This window comes from Lolium perenne, chromosome 3 (genome assembly GCF_019359855.2).
Source record: "Lolium perenne isolate Kyuss_39 chromosome 3, Kyuss_2.0, whole genome shotgun sequence".
Taxonomy (NCBI): domain Eukaryota; kingdom Viridiplantae; phylum Streptophyta; class Magnoliopsida; order Poales; family Poaceae; genus Lolium; species Lolium perenne.
In genome coordinates, this window is record NC_067246.2 from 253,898,052 (window position 1) to 253,914,672 (window position 16,621).

General features: G+C 41.9%; 1 long non-coding RNA gene across 1 annotated transcript; it reads left to right on the plus strand.

Moving 5' to 3' along the window:
- Window positions 1-1,126: 1,126 nt before the first annotated feature.
- Window positions 1,127-3,164, plus strand: LOC127344774 (uncharacterized). Its single transcript, XR_007878214.1, has 3 exons — window positions 1,127-1,639; window positions 2,328-2,598; window positions 2,666-3,164. It is a non-coding gene; the product is annotated as an uncharacterized lncRNA (long non-coding RNA).
- The last annotated feature ends 13,457 nt before the right edge of the window (window positions 3,165-16,621 follow it).

Here is a 16,621-nt window from a genome sequence, read left to right on the forward strand (position 1 = left end):
GACAGTGCCTGCAGTGGGGAGGAACCATGCTCTGGGCGAAAGCCCTGCCTTTCGGGGCCGGTGACGGCGACGCCTGAGGGCGCCGTTTTTCTCTTGTGGCGTCATCGAGGAGTTTCGGCGCCTCCCTTGCCTGGGGTCTCATGTTCCGGCCTTCCGGGTGAAAACCTCAGATTTGGCTAGCCAAATCGGGCGACGACGGCGTCTTGGACGTCGTACCCTCCTTGGAGGCGTCGTCTTGGGAACTTGAGTCCGGGCCGGAGTTCTTCCTCGTGGATCTCAGCGCTGACCACATGGGAGGTGTCTTGCGATGCAGGTAGCGTGCCGGCCTCTCGAGTAATATCGCGGTGGCTTGCGCGACGAGGATCTTCCTCGAACAGCGCGAGCATGCCTCTGGATGAGCAGTGGTGGGCTGGCCTTTGTGTTTGTTGGCGGGCTGCTGAAGACTGCACGCTTGCACGTCTGTCGAGGTTGCCGGGAGCTAGCCGCTGCGCCGACGGTGTTCCTTGGATTTGGGTCGAGGCCTGAGCAGCAATGCTCCCAGCTGAGCCGTGGTGGGCTCGCGGGATTCAGGTGGTACGCGTCTTGGCTGCGGCTGGCACGCTCTTGGTAATTTTGACGATGCACAAGCACTGTGACTTTCATCGGCAAGGGTCCTGTCTTGCGGAGCAGCTCACTCTGCAGCGTCCTGGAGGAGCACTCGACGGATTTTGGCCTTTTTGTCGTAGTCTAGTTTGAGTGTCGGGTGTGTACTGTGGGTGTTCGGCCTTTTCTTAGGCTTGTAATGTAAACTCCTTTTTCTATCAATGAATCGAAACGCAAAGCTTTTTAACCGTTTTCGTGAAAAAAATAAATACTATTGTTCTCAGCAATCCAAAGGAAGACTTTAATTTTTTAAGGTATCTTAATCCACCGAAGCGTTCTATGTGGCACTTAATAGTAATACTAGTTTTTAGCGCCAAATGGGTAAACACTACTTGTCGGGGTCCGATAGGAAACAAATCATCGGACCCATCGGATGACGTCAAATCTCTATTTGATCCCACGGTCCACGGCTCCACGCAGATTTGTCCATGTGATGCATGATACTACCTATGATACTCCCATTGTGGGTAGTGTATGGGTTAGTGTATGGGTTTCCAGTATTTAACTATTTTTGGTTGAAACTTGGCTTCGTGCTTCCTAAATTTATCATATATAATGAATATATTTAATTAGTGCCCCATATGTTGTGTGAATTCTTGTTTTTTCATTCATGCTTCTTATGTGCTACCATCCTAATTTCATAATGCTTCGTCGTTACTCTTTAGAGGTCTGGCTGAACACCATGCATTCAAAGTGCTTGGAACACTATATATGACAGCTTTATTAGTATTCTTGCCATGCTTCCAGCTTAACAAATACATGTTCCAAGCTGCATACATGCTTCGTACCTGCGTCGTACAAACTGCATACATGCTTCACGCCCATTTTTGTCAATGTAACTTCCTGCAGGTTGTTGAATGCATGGTGTTTCCTCGGAGATCTGAACAGTAGCATCGAAGCATTAACAAATTAAATACCCAGATGTTCGAAGCTGCATACATGCTCTGTGCCTGTGTCGTACATACTGCATACATGCTTCGTGCCCATCTTTATCAATGTAATTCATAACTGCGTTTCCCTACTTGAATTTTTATGGTCTCATTATTTACCTGCAGGAGAAGATTGACCATCCTTGGTCAAGGTTCAAAAAAGCGCTAGGCGCTAAGCGAGCGGTGAGGCACTGTTTAGAGGAATTGTTGCTTAAGCGAGCTTAAGCGCCGCTTAAGCGCTTAGGCTAAAATCGTACGAACATGAAACAACATGAAAGAGAAAGTCAAGATGAGCACATATAACCCTATAATATGTTGTAAATTTGTATCCTAAGCATGTAATGCTACATTTCTGAGGAATATGAGGATTAATACCTTCGTTAGCCTCGGTTTTGCTCCAATTTGCTTATACACACAAGTAGCTAAGCAAACAATGTACAAACACAAGCAAGCAGCTAAGCAAACAATGTAACAAACACAAACAAGCAGCTAAGTAGTACTGGAGTAACAAGCAGCTAAGCAAGACCTAATCAAATTAACATAACATCAATGCATCGAGCAAGGAGCAGAGCAACACAGCCAACACACTAACACTCGCATAGAGGAGATTCTAGCACAAAACACGACCAGATTCCCTGTCTCGCTTAATCGAATGCTTAGGCCAAAAGCGAAGCGGAAGGCAACCGCTCAGAGCTTAAGCGCGCTTAAGCGTACCTAGGCGTACGCTTTTCTGAACCATGTCCTTGGTGATTGCAGGCAAGCTAATGTGGTGCCATTTGATCTATATTTATGTCCTATAAATGAATAAATACCTGAAATCAAAGACCTCACCATTCTGCTCATCCTCCGGGTGCATGGGGTTGGCGGAAGCATGTTTCATATGATCATATCTTTGGAAGCAAGCCTTAATTTCTTGGGAAGTGTCTATGTCTCCATAGTAGCCTGCGTCGGGACCTAGAAGAAGCACCCTCGCACATGGATTTCTGTAGGAGAACGCAAAGGTGGATCGCTTGGTTTTCTAGGAAAGGTATGTTTGTAGGTTGTTTGACTTTCTCAAGATATATGGTTGTTTTAAGTTTATATATTGTTTGCAGCATGATTATGGACGTCCTCAACATTGAGATCCAAAAGGTTACTGATTTCGTAGAAGCACGCACTTTACAAGGGCGACGAGCTGGTGACTCCACGCTCCATCGATGGTGTCCGATGATTTGCTGCTGATCTTAGGTATGGGCCTGGTGATGGTTGCCGACACCGTGAATTGGTGTACCCATTCTGATGAAGTCCAAATCTTCAGAACAACGAGTAATGGGTGGTCGCACGACGGCGGTCTCATTTGCCGACAACGTGCTCATGTCTTCGCCAGATAGTTGATTCTTTGTCCTTGCAACATACAGTGGATATGAAGCTTTGGTTTGTAATAGGAAGCACTTAGTTCGTGATCCATTACCATTTGAAACATAGTTTACAGGAGGAAATCTGGCATTCAATGGTAGCAAACTTTCATTTCCTTGGAAGCACATCCATAATTCATTTGAAGCACTTGTAATACTCTTTTATGTGGGAGCATATTTCTATTTTCATTAGAATCCATTCTATAGACTATGGTCTACGGATACTACTCCCTCTGTCTCACGAAACTAATCGAAGATTTGAATATATCTATGTACTAAATAGTATCTAGATACATCTAAATTTTAGAAATTTAAGACAAGTTTCTTGAGACGGAGGGAGTACTTGTGATGTTTTTGAAAAAAATAGTACTCCATTCTAAGTATACAAGCTATGTTAAGCCGAAGCAAATTTCATCAGTGACAAAGAACAAAGTATTATCTGGTCGGTACTCGGTACAATAATGATGTTGATATTTTTGAAACAAGAGGTGAAGCTATTTTCAGATAGAAGCAAATTTGGATTCCATTAGAAGCTGATTTTATTAGCATTGAAAACATTCTTTTTTCTCGGATCGAAATCAAATATAGATAGCATTGGAAACAGCATTTGTTCTGTACGGAAGCAAATCACATGTCATGGAGACTTATTTTGCTTAAATGATTAATTTCTTTAAATGTTAATTTATTTTCCCGAAAATATAAAATGAGGAGTAGTTATCGGCAGCAGTTTGGAAACTCTACGATTATTAATGATAACCGATTCCTATATTTTTGCAAGTGATTTATAATGGGCGTGCATTACGGAAGCACGCAAATCAGTCCTTGATTCACGGTAATTCACGTGCGGGCCTGGTCGAAGATCGAATGGTCGTGGTGCTTCTAATCGTACGGCCATATCCTGGTCCGATGGGAACCATATATCGGCTTCCGATTCCTAGAGGTGCCCAAATACATGGATCTACCAGCTAAATCCTCATATTTAGTCAACAGCCAACTAGATCTATCATCATTACGTTAAACACTACATGTTTACAGTTCTCTGTCCACTCTTGCCATTGTGCTGGAGCCCCCCCCCCCCCCCCCCCCACCACCTCCAGTAAAGTTATACTAAACATAACCACAACCCTCCCAGAAGTTGTTTGAAATAATGTATCTCACTTCCGATGGGTGCTTTTCATGTTGACATAATGAAAACTGATTTTTATGGGTTTAAAAAAGTAAATTGCTGTGTAGATCTAAAGAAAAAGGAAAAACTCACGGGATTTGCAGCTTCCCCAAGCTTAAGTGCACCTTGTTGATGAAGATGGCACCAGAAAATGTTCTGACTATTGCCTTGAAGACGAAGATGTTCTCCCTGCTTGATGATGATGCGCCCGCGATGTATTCTTGCAACTCCCTGGCAACAACGCCAGAAAATGTTCTGGCAGTTGCCTTGGGAATCGAAGATGAGTTCCTAGCTTGAAGATGCTGCAATGGCGATGTAGTTCTTGATGGCAACACCTTGTGTGTACCAACTCGTTGGGACTCAAAGTGCAGAGTGTTGTAGCAAGCGTTTTTCCCCACAAGGGTGACTCAATGATTTATATCAAACTCTCGGGGAATTGGCAAAGAATTACTCCCCTTCTCCTCTTCAAGCAATATATAAAACAAAATAAATTTCCTTCTGTCCCCAACTCCATCGTGTGGTTATCAAGCACAAGGTTTCGTGTAAGTAATACGAAGAGTATTGTAAATACATAAAAGTAAAGCAATCTACACTAGGCAATAAACGTAAAACAATAAAGTAAAGGTCTTTCTGGGTTTTGGATTGGATTTGCTAAAGGTAAAAGTATTTTTTGTATTTACGAAATTAATAAGTGCCGAAATTGTAAAGGTTGATAAAAGTGTTGGTTTGGTGTTTCTTATGATTAAAATTGGACCGGCGTTCATGGTTTTACTTGTCTATTCTGTCATAAAGGTGTAATGGACTTAAGCAATTCATAAGTTATATTATGTTAGTGGAATATCACATTGTGAAATAATTATTTGTATGGGCATTACATCCTAACATAGGGCTGATGCAGCATATCTCTTTTATACTCCTCTAGAAAGGGAAAACTCCAAGCAATCTGGTATTTAAGAATTAACAGAGTATAGCTTTAAGAACTTTGACATAATGTTTGGATCTTAAATATACTACATTTCTTTAACTAAGACCACCTAGAATGTCACTAGATGAAACTATAGCGCATGTATCCACTTATTCCCTAGTGAGGCAACAAACGGAAGGTAAAAACCAAAGTAGATCTTGAATTTTGTGTCACCATTCAATCACTACCCCCATGTTACTCTATCTAACACACACATTCCACACAAATCTTTTCTTGTACAAATTGGATCAAAACAATTATTGAGAAGGGGCACATAATATGCATCTACTTATACATCTCACACAAAAAAGAGGATCCCAATCTCAAATATGAACTCATAAAAATAGATCCACCACAAAGGGTTACATAGATAACCATAATAATGTTGGGCAACTCATATGATGTTAATACAATGATAGAACAAGCTACTGCCACAAAACCATAGTCCATACATGGAATACTCCCTTCTTATCATGGTGGTGTTGATGTAGATCTTGGAGGGGTAAGAGATACCTCAGGCGGCGGCTCCGGAAGATGTTCCCCCTCCAATATTAGCTGGTGCTGACTCTATTTCAGTGTTTCTGATCTATGCTCGCATACTTCCCGATATGTGGCAGAGGTCCTTTATATAGGGGTTTCTAGGTCAAGACCATCATCTGGGGCTCTTTATGGACGGACGAAGACGCTCGAGGCGCCCAACCATATGGGTGGTGCGGCCTAGGGTGGGAGTCGCGCCACCTGTAGGATTTTGGGCCTCAGGCTCCGTTTGCATGATTTCAAAGTTTCATATCGTTAGTCCTTGTAAAATATTGTTCCTCGAAAAAGCCCAGGTCCATTCGACTCCGTATATGTCCCTTAAAGTAAAAAATACACAAAATAGGAGATTCATGTTTTGTAGAGTTATAACCAAAATAAAGGAAATCACTGGAAAATCTCCAAAAACAATATCAAACATTTATATAACCTTATATGAGATGCAAATATGAAGGAATATATGGAAATAATAAAAAGTTCATGTATGCATTTTAGATGAATCAGTAAGGGTGGACTACCATAAGAGTTATTATAATTGTTGTTCCCATACCCATTGTTACCAAAGTTTCTTACGTAGTTGACACCTATATTTTCTGATTTGTTTCCTACAAGATCTTGTAAAGGGACATTGTCAATATTTTGTTTTGATATGTAGGCAAGTATGGTACCACCTTTAGCAGCCAAGGAATCTACTTTCTCAACAGAGTTGATCTTCCTAGATGGATTGGGTATGGTTTAGTAACATATTTTCTAAGATGGCTTTCTCTTCAGGAACTGTTATACTCATAAAGACGCCACATGCAGCTGAATCTAGCATGCTTCTTGACATATAATTTAACCCATTATAGAAACAGTGTAGGATGGTCTATTCATTTACTCCACGTGATGCGCATATTCTAAGCATGATTTTTATCCTTTCCCAAGCTGTTGCTACTTGTTAATTATCATTTTGTTTGAAGGATAGGATGCTATTTCTATTTTGTATGATTTGTACTGGAGGGTAATTACTTTTTTATGAAAGCTTCTTTAAGATCATCCCAAGAGTTTATACTAGCAGTAGGTAGTGATAGTACCCATTCTTTAGCTTTGCCTCTAAGTGAAAATAGAAATAGTTTAAGTTTGACAATGTCATTTTTCACATTCTTAAATTTTTTCATATCACAAATTTCACAAAAGTTATGTAGATGCATTGAGGTGTCCTCACTAGTGCTTCCCCCAAATTGTTCTTTAGCAATAAGATTTAATAATCCAAGACTAACTTCAAAACTATGAGCTTTAATTTCAGGATGTGTAATTGGCCTAGCAATGGATTGATTATTAGGTGTGTTGGTGTAGTCATAAAATTTGTAGTTCTTTCTCCCATGTTTGCAAGAAGTAAGATTAAACTATTTTTATGGATTTTTGTGTGTATGTGTGTAAAGTAAAAACATAGCACTGAAAGTAAAAGCAAGGGGGAAAAGGAAAATCATAGGAAAATCCAAATAAGGTGAAAAGGACAAAACCAAGACAAAATTGAATGGCTTTATAAATCTAATGGAAAAGCAAATCTCACAGAATCGCAGCATCCCAAAGCTTAGGTGTTTGCACCAGGTTGATTAGGATGCTAGAAGAGGTTCTAGCACTTGTGGCCGGTGTGCTCCTTAGTTGCTGAAGACGGCGCCATAAAATGTTCTAGCAGTTGTCGTGCGGATTTTTATGCTCCTAACTCATAATTCGTTTTCGTGCCATAATAATGGATATATTATATGTACAAATGTTCATAATTCGTTTTCGTTCCATGATAACTGTATTATGAGGAAAACACTAATACACATGTGGTATTGTAAACAACCCGTTGTCCCTGGTTAGCACACAAGTGCATGATGGTTCATTGAGGTCAATAGTTGGTCGAGGTTTTCCCGATCATGGACACACACGTCATTGATAATGAGGTCATATCATTAGATGAATGATATGGTGGACATACCTGCAACATAAGTATTATAACACGATCATACGGTATGGAGTTCAATGTTATGGTATTATATCGAGTGCATAATAACTTAATCCTTAGACCGTGAGATGGTATTAATCACCATCTCTTGAGGTTGCTTAGCAGTTTCAATCACCATAGGTATACTGATGGAATGGTAGAGGCCTACGTTATCAAGAGCGGGATTTGTTCCGTCCAAGTGAAAGGAATATACTTTATTAAGGGCCCACTCAGTGAGATTATATCCATGAATGTTGCTTAGCTAATGACTAGGTCATGGGGATACAATCGTGTGTCAACGAGTGAATAAGCCTTGTAGGTAGCGATGTCAAAATAGGTATCGAGATACCGATGATCATATCTCGGACAAGTGCAAGTATCGAATGAACAAAGGAGTAAGGCTATTTGCATAGGTTCAAACGATGATTATATCTTCGTGGATTTCATAGTGAACGCAATGGTTCTCCAGACCCTCGTAGTGATCATATGGTCGGTGAACTGGTCGCCGGTCATAGCTATGTTATTCCCGAACCGCAGGGTAACACGCTTAAGGGTTCAATAAAACTATAGGTATTGTCAGATTCATCAGAGTTGAGAGAAACATCTGAAATAGGATTTCGGTGAGTTCCAAAAGAGGTTTGGAATATATAGTTCGGAGGTGTCTTGGACTAATTAGTAATTAAGGATATGTTTAATATTTGATTAGTTGAATAAATACATTGAAATATATTTAATTATATAAAAATATGATTTTATTTTAATTAAATGGGCATCCCTATTTTATTAGGCTCCCCGGAAGGAGCCAAATAAAAGAAAAAAGAAAAGGAAAAAATGGGTGGGGGACCAGCCTGGCGAAGTGGGTCGGCTTACCTAGGAAGGCCACGCGAGCGGCAGGAGGAGGCACGGGGGCGCGTGCACCGCCCCTGAGCTTGGCTCGGCAGGCACTACAAGAAAAGTTTCCATGGCCGATGAAGTTGAAGTCGCGCCGTGGTTGCTGGTGCACCATGGCCGACGATTTTTGGTCTCTCCGTTGTGCATGTCAAAACTTTTTTTTTCTCGTTTTTGAGGCCACCTAGCCTGACAAAAACAGCCAAAACGTCTCCTATGGTGGCCCGGGACGTGGTGCATTAGGAATTCTCGGGTTCGCCGGCCGAGTCAATGCAAATCCGCACCGCCCATGGATGTAGGGCCCAGATGGCAGTCTCTCTGGCATTGTTGTTTTTCTCGATCGCGCCATCTCGTTCATCGCTCTCCGATCGAGCCGTTTACGATGCAGGTGTTGGAGATATGCCCAAGAGGCAATAATAAATTGGTTATTATATATCTTTGTGTTTATGATGAATGTTTATATACCATGCTATAATTGTATTAACCGAAACATTGATACATGTGTGTTATGTAAACAACAAGAAGTCCCTAGTAAGCCTCTTGTATAACTAGCTTGTTGATTAATAGATGATCATAGTTTCTTGATCATGAACATTGGATGTTATTAATAACAAGGTTATGTCATTATGTGAATGATGTAATGGACACACCCAATTAAGCGTAGCATAAGATCACGTCATTAAGTTCATTTGCTATAAGCTTTCGATACATAGTTACCTAGTCCTTTCGACCATGAGATCATATAAATCACTTATTCCGGAAGGGTACTTTGATTACATCAAATGCCACTGCGTAAATGGGTGGTTATAAAGATGGGATTAGGTATCCAGAAAGTATGAGTTGAGGCATATGGATCAACAGTGGGATTTGTCCATCCCGATGACAGATAGATATACTCTGGGCCCTCTCGGTGGAATGTCGTCTAATTAGTTTGCAAATATATGAATGGTTCATAAGAGACTACATACCATGGTACGAGTAAAGAGTACTTGTCATGAGACGAGGTTGAACGAGGTATAGAGATACCGATGATCAAACCTCGGACAAGTAAAATATCGCGTGACAAAGGGAATCGGTATCGTATGTAAATGGTTCATTCGATCACTAAGTCATCGTTGAATATGTGGGAGCCATTATGGATCTCCAGATCCCGCTATTGGTTATTGGTCGGAGAGAAGTCTCAACCATGTCTGCATAGTTCGCGAACCGTAGGGTGACACACTTAAGGTTTGATGTCGTATTAGTAGAACTTGAATATGGAATGGAGTTCGAAGTTTTGTTCGAAGTCTCGGATGGGATCCCGGACATCACGAGGAGTTCCGGAATGGTCCGGAGAATAAGATTCATATATAGGAAGTCATTTTATAAGTTTGAAAATGATCCGGTGCATTTATGGAAGGTTCTAGAAGGTTCTAGAAAAGTCCGAAAGAAATCACTTTGGAAGGCGGAGTCCCGAAGGGACTCCACCACCCATGGCCGGCCAACCCTAGAGGGGTGGAGTCCCAAGTGGACTCCACCAAGGGGGCCGGCCACCCCCCCTCATGGAAGGGTGGGAGTCCCACTTGAGGTGGGAATCCCACCTTGGGTAGGTTTCCCTACACATGGAAGGTTTTTGGTTGGGGTCTTATTCGAAGACTTGTAGTCCAACACTTGGGGGTTCCACCTATATAATGAGGGGCCAAGGGGAGGGGGCCGGCCACCACAACATCACCACCTTGGCCGGCCACCCCCTCTCCCCAAACCCTAGCCGCCCCACTCCTCCCTCTCTCCCGCAACGCTTAGCAAAGCTCTGCCGGAGATCTCCATCGTCACCGCCACCACGCCGTCGTGCTGCCGGGTTCAAGGAGGAGCTACTACTTCCGCTGCCCGCTGGAACGGGGAGAAGGACGTCGTCTTCATCAACACCGAACGTGTGACCGAGTACGGAGGTGCTGCCCGATTGTGGCACCGTCGAGATCAAGATCTTCTACGCGCTTTTGCAAGCGGCAAGTGATCGTCTACATCTACACCGAGATCTAATCTCGTTAAGCTTTGCGAATCTTCGAGGGTTAGTCTCATCATCTCCTCGTTGCTACTGTCTACTAGATTAGATCTTGGCTTGGTTTTCGTTCTTGCGGTAGGAAATTTTTTGTTTTCTATGCTACGAATCCCATCAGTGGTATCAGAGCCGTGTCTATGCATAGATTGGTTGCACGAGTAGAACACAATTGTCTTGTGGGCATTGATGCTTTGTTATCTTTAGTTCGAGTACTTTGCATCTTTGTGGCATAGTGGGATGAAGCGGCTCGGGCTAACTTTACATGACCGCGTTCATGAGATTTGCTCCACGCTCGACATGCAACTTGTATTGCATAAGTGGCTTTGCGGGTGTCTGTCTCTCCTACTATAGTGAAGATCCAATTTACTCTTTCTATTGACAACATTAGTATCACCGTTGTGGTTCATGTTCGTAGGTAGATTGGATCTTATGCGAAAACCCTAAACCACGTAAAATATGCAAACCAAATTAGAACCGTCTAACTTGTTTTTGCAGGGTTTGGTGATGTGATATGGCCATAATGTGATGATGAATATGTATGAGATGATCATTATTGTATTGTGGCAACCGGCAGGAGCCTTATGGTTGTCTTTAATTTTTCATGTTGAGTAGTATTTCAAAGTAGTTGTAATAGTTGCTACATGGAGGACAATCATGAAGACGGCGCCATTGACCTTGGTGCTACACCGACGATGATGGAGATCATGCCCGTTGATGATGGAGGATCATGTCCGTGCTTTGGAGATGAAGATCAAAGGCGCAAAGACAAAAGGGCCATATCATATCACATATGAATTGCATGTGATGTTAATCCTTTTATGCATCTTATTTTGCTTAGATCGCGACGGTAGCATTATAAGATGATCCCTCTCACTAAATATCAAGATAATAAAGTGTTCATCCTTAGTATGCACCGTTGCTAAGACTTGTCGTTTCGAAGCATCTCGTGATGATCGGGTGTGATAGATTCTACATGTGCATACAACGGGTACAAGCCAGTTTTGTACATGCGGGTACTAAGGTTGCCTTGACGAGCCTAGCATGTACAGACATGGTCTCGGAACACGGGATATCGAAAGGTAGAGCATGAGTCATATGATTGATATGATGAACACTTTGAATGTTCGCCATTGAAATTACATCTTGTTCGTGATGATCGGACTTGGTGTGGTGAATTTGGTTCGTGTGATCACTAAAGCAATGCGAGGGATATTGTTTTGAGTGGGAGTTCACTTAGTTTTTAATTTTGTTGAATTAAAATTTGAACTCAATTTGTCATAAACTTAGTCTAAACTATTGCAAATATATGTTGTAGATCATGGCGTCCCCATCAATCAATTTTAACCAGTTCCTAGAGAAAGAAAAGCTTAAAAGCAATGGTAGCAACTTCAACGACTGGTTCCGTCATGTGAGGATTTTCCTCAATGGCGGAAATCTGCAATATGTGCTTGATGCACCGCTAGGTTCCCCACCACCTCCTGTAGTGTCAGAGGAAGAAAAGAATGTTTTCGAGAATCGGGCTAAAGTGTATTCTCAAGTTCAGTGTGCCATCCTATGCAGCCTAGAGGCAGAGCTCCAAAAGCGTTTTGAGCACCATGACCCCTGTGATATGATCAATGAGCTCAAAGTTATCTTTGAAACTCATGCGGCCGTGGAGAGCTATGAGGCCTCGAAGCAGTTCTTTAGCTGCATGATGGAAGAGGGCAGCTCCGTTAGTGAGCACGTGTTCGCTATGTCCGGACACGCGAAGAAGCTCAGTGACTTGGGGATTATTATCCCCAACCAGCTGGGTATTCATCGTGTTCTCCAATCACTGCCACCAAGTTACAAGAACTTCGTGATGAACTACAATATGCAGAACATGAACAAGGAGTTACCTGAACTCTTCTCCATGCTAAAATCTGCTGAGATTGAGATACAGAAAGAGCACCAAGTGTTGATGGTCAATAAGACCACCAAGTTCAAGAAGCAGGGCAAACCTAAGAAGGACCTCAGGAAGGGCGGCAAGAAAGCTGCCGCGCCTCCTGAGAAGCCTAAGGGTGGCCCTAAACCTTATACTGACTGCTATTACTGCAATGGGAAGGGGCACTGGAAGCGGAATTGCCCCAAGTATTTGGCTGATCTGAAGAGCGGCCTTGTCAAGAAGAAGAAAGGTATATCTGATATACATGTTATAGATGTTTATCTCACTGGTTCTCATAATAGTGCCTGGGTATTTGATACTGGTTCGGTTGCTCACATTTGTAACTCGAAACAGGAACTACGGAATAAACGAAGCCTAGCGAGGGATGAAGTGACGATGCGCGTTGGAAATGGATCCAAGGTTGATGTGATCGTTGTCGGCACGCTCCCTCTACATCTACCATCGGGATTAGTTTTAGACCTTAATAATTGTTATTTAGTGCCTGCGTTGAGCATGAACATTATATCTGGATCGTGTTTAATGCAAGATGGTTATTCATTTAAGTCTGAGAATAATGGTTGTTCTATTTTTATGAATAATATCTTTTATGGTCATGCACCTGAGAAGAATTGTTTATTTCTATTAAGTCTCGATAGTAGCGATACACATGTTCATAACATTGATGCTAAGCGAATTAAATTGAATGATAATTCTACTTATATGTGGCACTGTCGTCTTGGTCATATTGGAGTGAAACGCATGAAGAAACTCCATTCCGATGGATTACTTGAGTCACTTGACTTTGAGTCACTTGACAGATGCGAAGCATGTCTAATGGGAAAAATGACTAAGACTCCATTCTCTGGTATTATGGAGCGAGCTACAGACTTATTGGAAATCATACATACCGATGTGTGCGGACCAATGAGTGTAGCCTCGCGTGGTGGTTATCGTTATGTTCTAACCTTCACAGATGATCTGAGTAGATATGGGTATATCTATTTCATGAAACATAAATCCGAAACTTTCCAGAAGTTTAAGGAATTCCAAAGTGAGTAGAAAATCAACGTAACAAGAAGATCAAGTTTCTGCGTTCTGATCGCGGAGGCGAATATCTGAGTTATGAGTTTGGCATGCATTTAAAGAAATGCAGAATACTTTCACAGTTGACACCGCCAGGAACACCACAGCGCAATGGTGTGTCCGAACGTCATAATCGAACTCTCTTAGATATGGTTCGTTCTATGATGTCTCTTACTGATTTGCCGTTATCGTTTTGGGGTTATGCATTAGAGACAGCTGCATTCACTTTAAATAGGGCACCATCGAAATCCGTTGCAACGACACCGTATGAATTGTGGTTTAATAAGAAACCTAAGCTGTCGTTCCTTAAAGTTTGGGGTTGCGAAGCCTATGTAAAAAAGTTACAACCGGACAAGCTAGAACCCAAAGCGGAGAAATGCGTCTTCATAGGATACCCTAAGGAAACTATAGGGTATACTTTCTATCACAGATCCGAAGGTAAAATTTTTGTTGCCAAGAACGGAACCTTTCTTGAAAAAGAGTTTCTCACTAAAGAAGTGACTGGAAGAAAAGTAGAACCCGATGAGGTTACTGAACCTTCTCTCGTTGATCAGAGTAGCGCAGTACCGGAAGATGTTCCTGTGCCGCCCGCACCGGTGGCAGAGGAAGCTAATGATAATGATCATGAAACTTCGAACGAAGTAACTACTGAACCTCGCAGATCGACAAGGGAACGCACCACTCCAGACTGGTATGATCCTTGTCTACATGTCATGATTGTGGACAACAATGATGAGGACCTTGCGACGTATGAAGAAGCGATGATGAGCCCAGATTCCAACAAATGGCAAGAAGCCATGAAATCCGAAATGGGATCCATGTATGATAACAAAGTGTGGACTTTGGTAGATCTACCTAATAGCCGCAAGGCTGTTGAGAATAAATGGATCTTCAAGAGAAAAATAGATGCTGACGGTAATGTTACTGTCTATAAAGCTTGACTTGTCGCAAAGGGTTTTCGACAAATTCAAGGTGTTGACTACGATGAGACTTTCTCACCTGTAGCGAAGCTAAAGTCTGTGAGGATTTTGTTAGCAATAGATGCATTTTTCCATTATGAGATTTGGCAGATGGATGTCAAAACGGCGTTCCTTAATGGTGACATTGAGGAAGAGTTGTATATGGTACAACCCAAAGGTTTTGTCAATCCTAAAAATGCTAACATGGTATGCAAACTTCAGCGTTCCATTTATGGACTGAAGCAAGCATCCAGGAGTTGGAACCGACGCTTTGATAAGGTGATCAAAGACTTCGGGTTTATACAGTGCCATGGAGAGACCTGTATTTACAAGAAAGTGAGTGGGAGCCCTGTAGCATTCCTGATATTCTATGTAGATGACATATTATTGATTGGAAATGATATAGAACTATTAAGCAGTGTAAAAGGTTATTTGAATAAATGTTTTTCAATGAAGGACCTTGGTGAAGCAGCGTACATTTTAGGAATCAAGATTTATAGAGATAGATCAAGACGCCTAATAGGGCTTTCACAGAGTACATACCTGGACAAGATTCTAAAGAAGTTTAGAATGGATGAAAGTAAGAAAGGATTCTTACCGATGTTGCCAGGTAAGGTCTTGAGTAAGACTCAAGGTCCGGCTACGGCAGAAGAAAGAGAGAGGATGAATCAGATCCCCTATGCCTCGGCAGTAGGCTCGATCATGTATGCCATGCTATGTACTAGACCGGATACATGCTGTTAGTTTGACTAGCAGATATCAAAGTGATCCAGGAATGGAACACTGGACATCGGTCAAGAATATCCTGAAGTACTTGAAAAGAACTAAGGATATGTTTCTTTGTTATGGAGGTGACCAAGAGCTCGTTGTAACCAGTTACACCGATGCAAGTTGGAACACTGATCCTGATGACTCTAAGTCTCAGTCTGGGTACGTGTTTATATTGAATGGTGCTGCGGTAAGCTGGTGCAGCTCCAAGCAGTGCACGGTGGCGAAGTCTTCAACAGAATCAGAATACATAGCGGCTTCGGAGGCTTCATCGGAAGCGGTATGGATGAAGAGGTTCATTGTTGAGCTCGGTGTGGTTCCTAGTGCATTGGACCCACTAGTCATTTATTGTGACAACATGGGTGCCATCGCCAATGCACAAGAACCAAGGTCACACAAGAAGCTGAAGCATATCAAGCTGCGTTTTCATTCGATTCGCGAGTACATTGAAGATGGAGAAGTAAAGATTTGCAAAGTACACACTGATCTGAATGTAGCAGATCCGTTGACTAAAGCTCTTCCTAGGGCAAAGCATGACCAACACCAGAAAGCCATGGGTGTTAGGTACCTTACAATGTAATCTAGATTATTGACTCTAGTGCAAGTGGGAGACTGTTGGAGATATGCCCAAGAGGCAATAATAAATTGGTTATTATATATCTTTGTGTTTATGATGAATGTTTATATACCATGCTATAATTGTATTAACCGAAACATTGATACATGTGTGTTATGTAAACAACAAGAAGTCCCTAGTAAGCCTCTTGTATAACTAGCTTGTTGATTAATAGATGATCATAGTTTCGTGATCATGAACATTGGATGTTATTAATAACAAGGTTATGTCATTATGTGAATGATGTAATGGACACACCCAATTAAGCGTAGCATAAGATCACGTCATTAAGTTCATTTGCTATAAGCTTTCGATACATAGTTACCTAGTCCTTTCGACCATGAGATCATATAAATCACTTATGCCGGAAGGGTACTTTGATTACATCAAACGCCACTGCGTAAATGGGTGGTTATAAAGATGGGATTAGGTATACATAAAGTATGAGTTGAGGCATATGGATCAACAGTGGGATTTGTCCATCCCGATGACGGATAGATATACTCTGGGCCCTCTCGGTGGAATGTCGTCTAATTAGTTTGCAAACATATGAATGGTTCATAAGAGACTACATACCATGGTACGAGTAAAGAGTACTTGTCATGAGACGAGGTTGAACGAGGTATAGAGATACCGATGATCAAACCTCGGACAAGTAAAATATCACGTGACAAAGGGAATCGGTATCGTATGTAAATGGTTCATTCGATCACTAAGTCATCGTTGAATATGTGGGAGCCATTATGGATCTCCAGATCCCGCTATT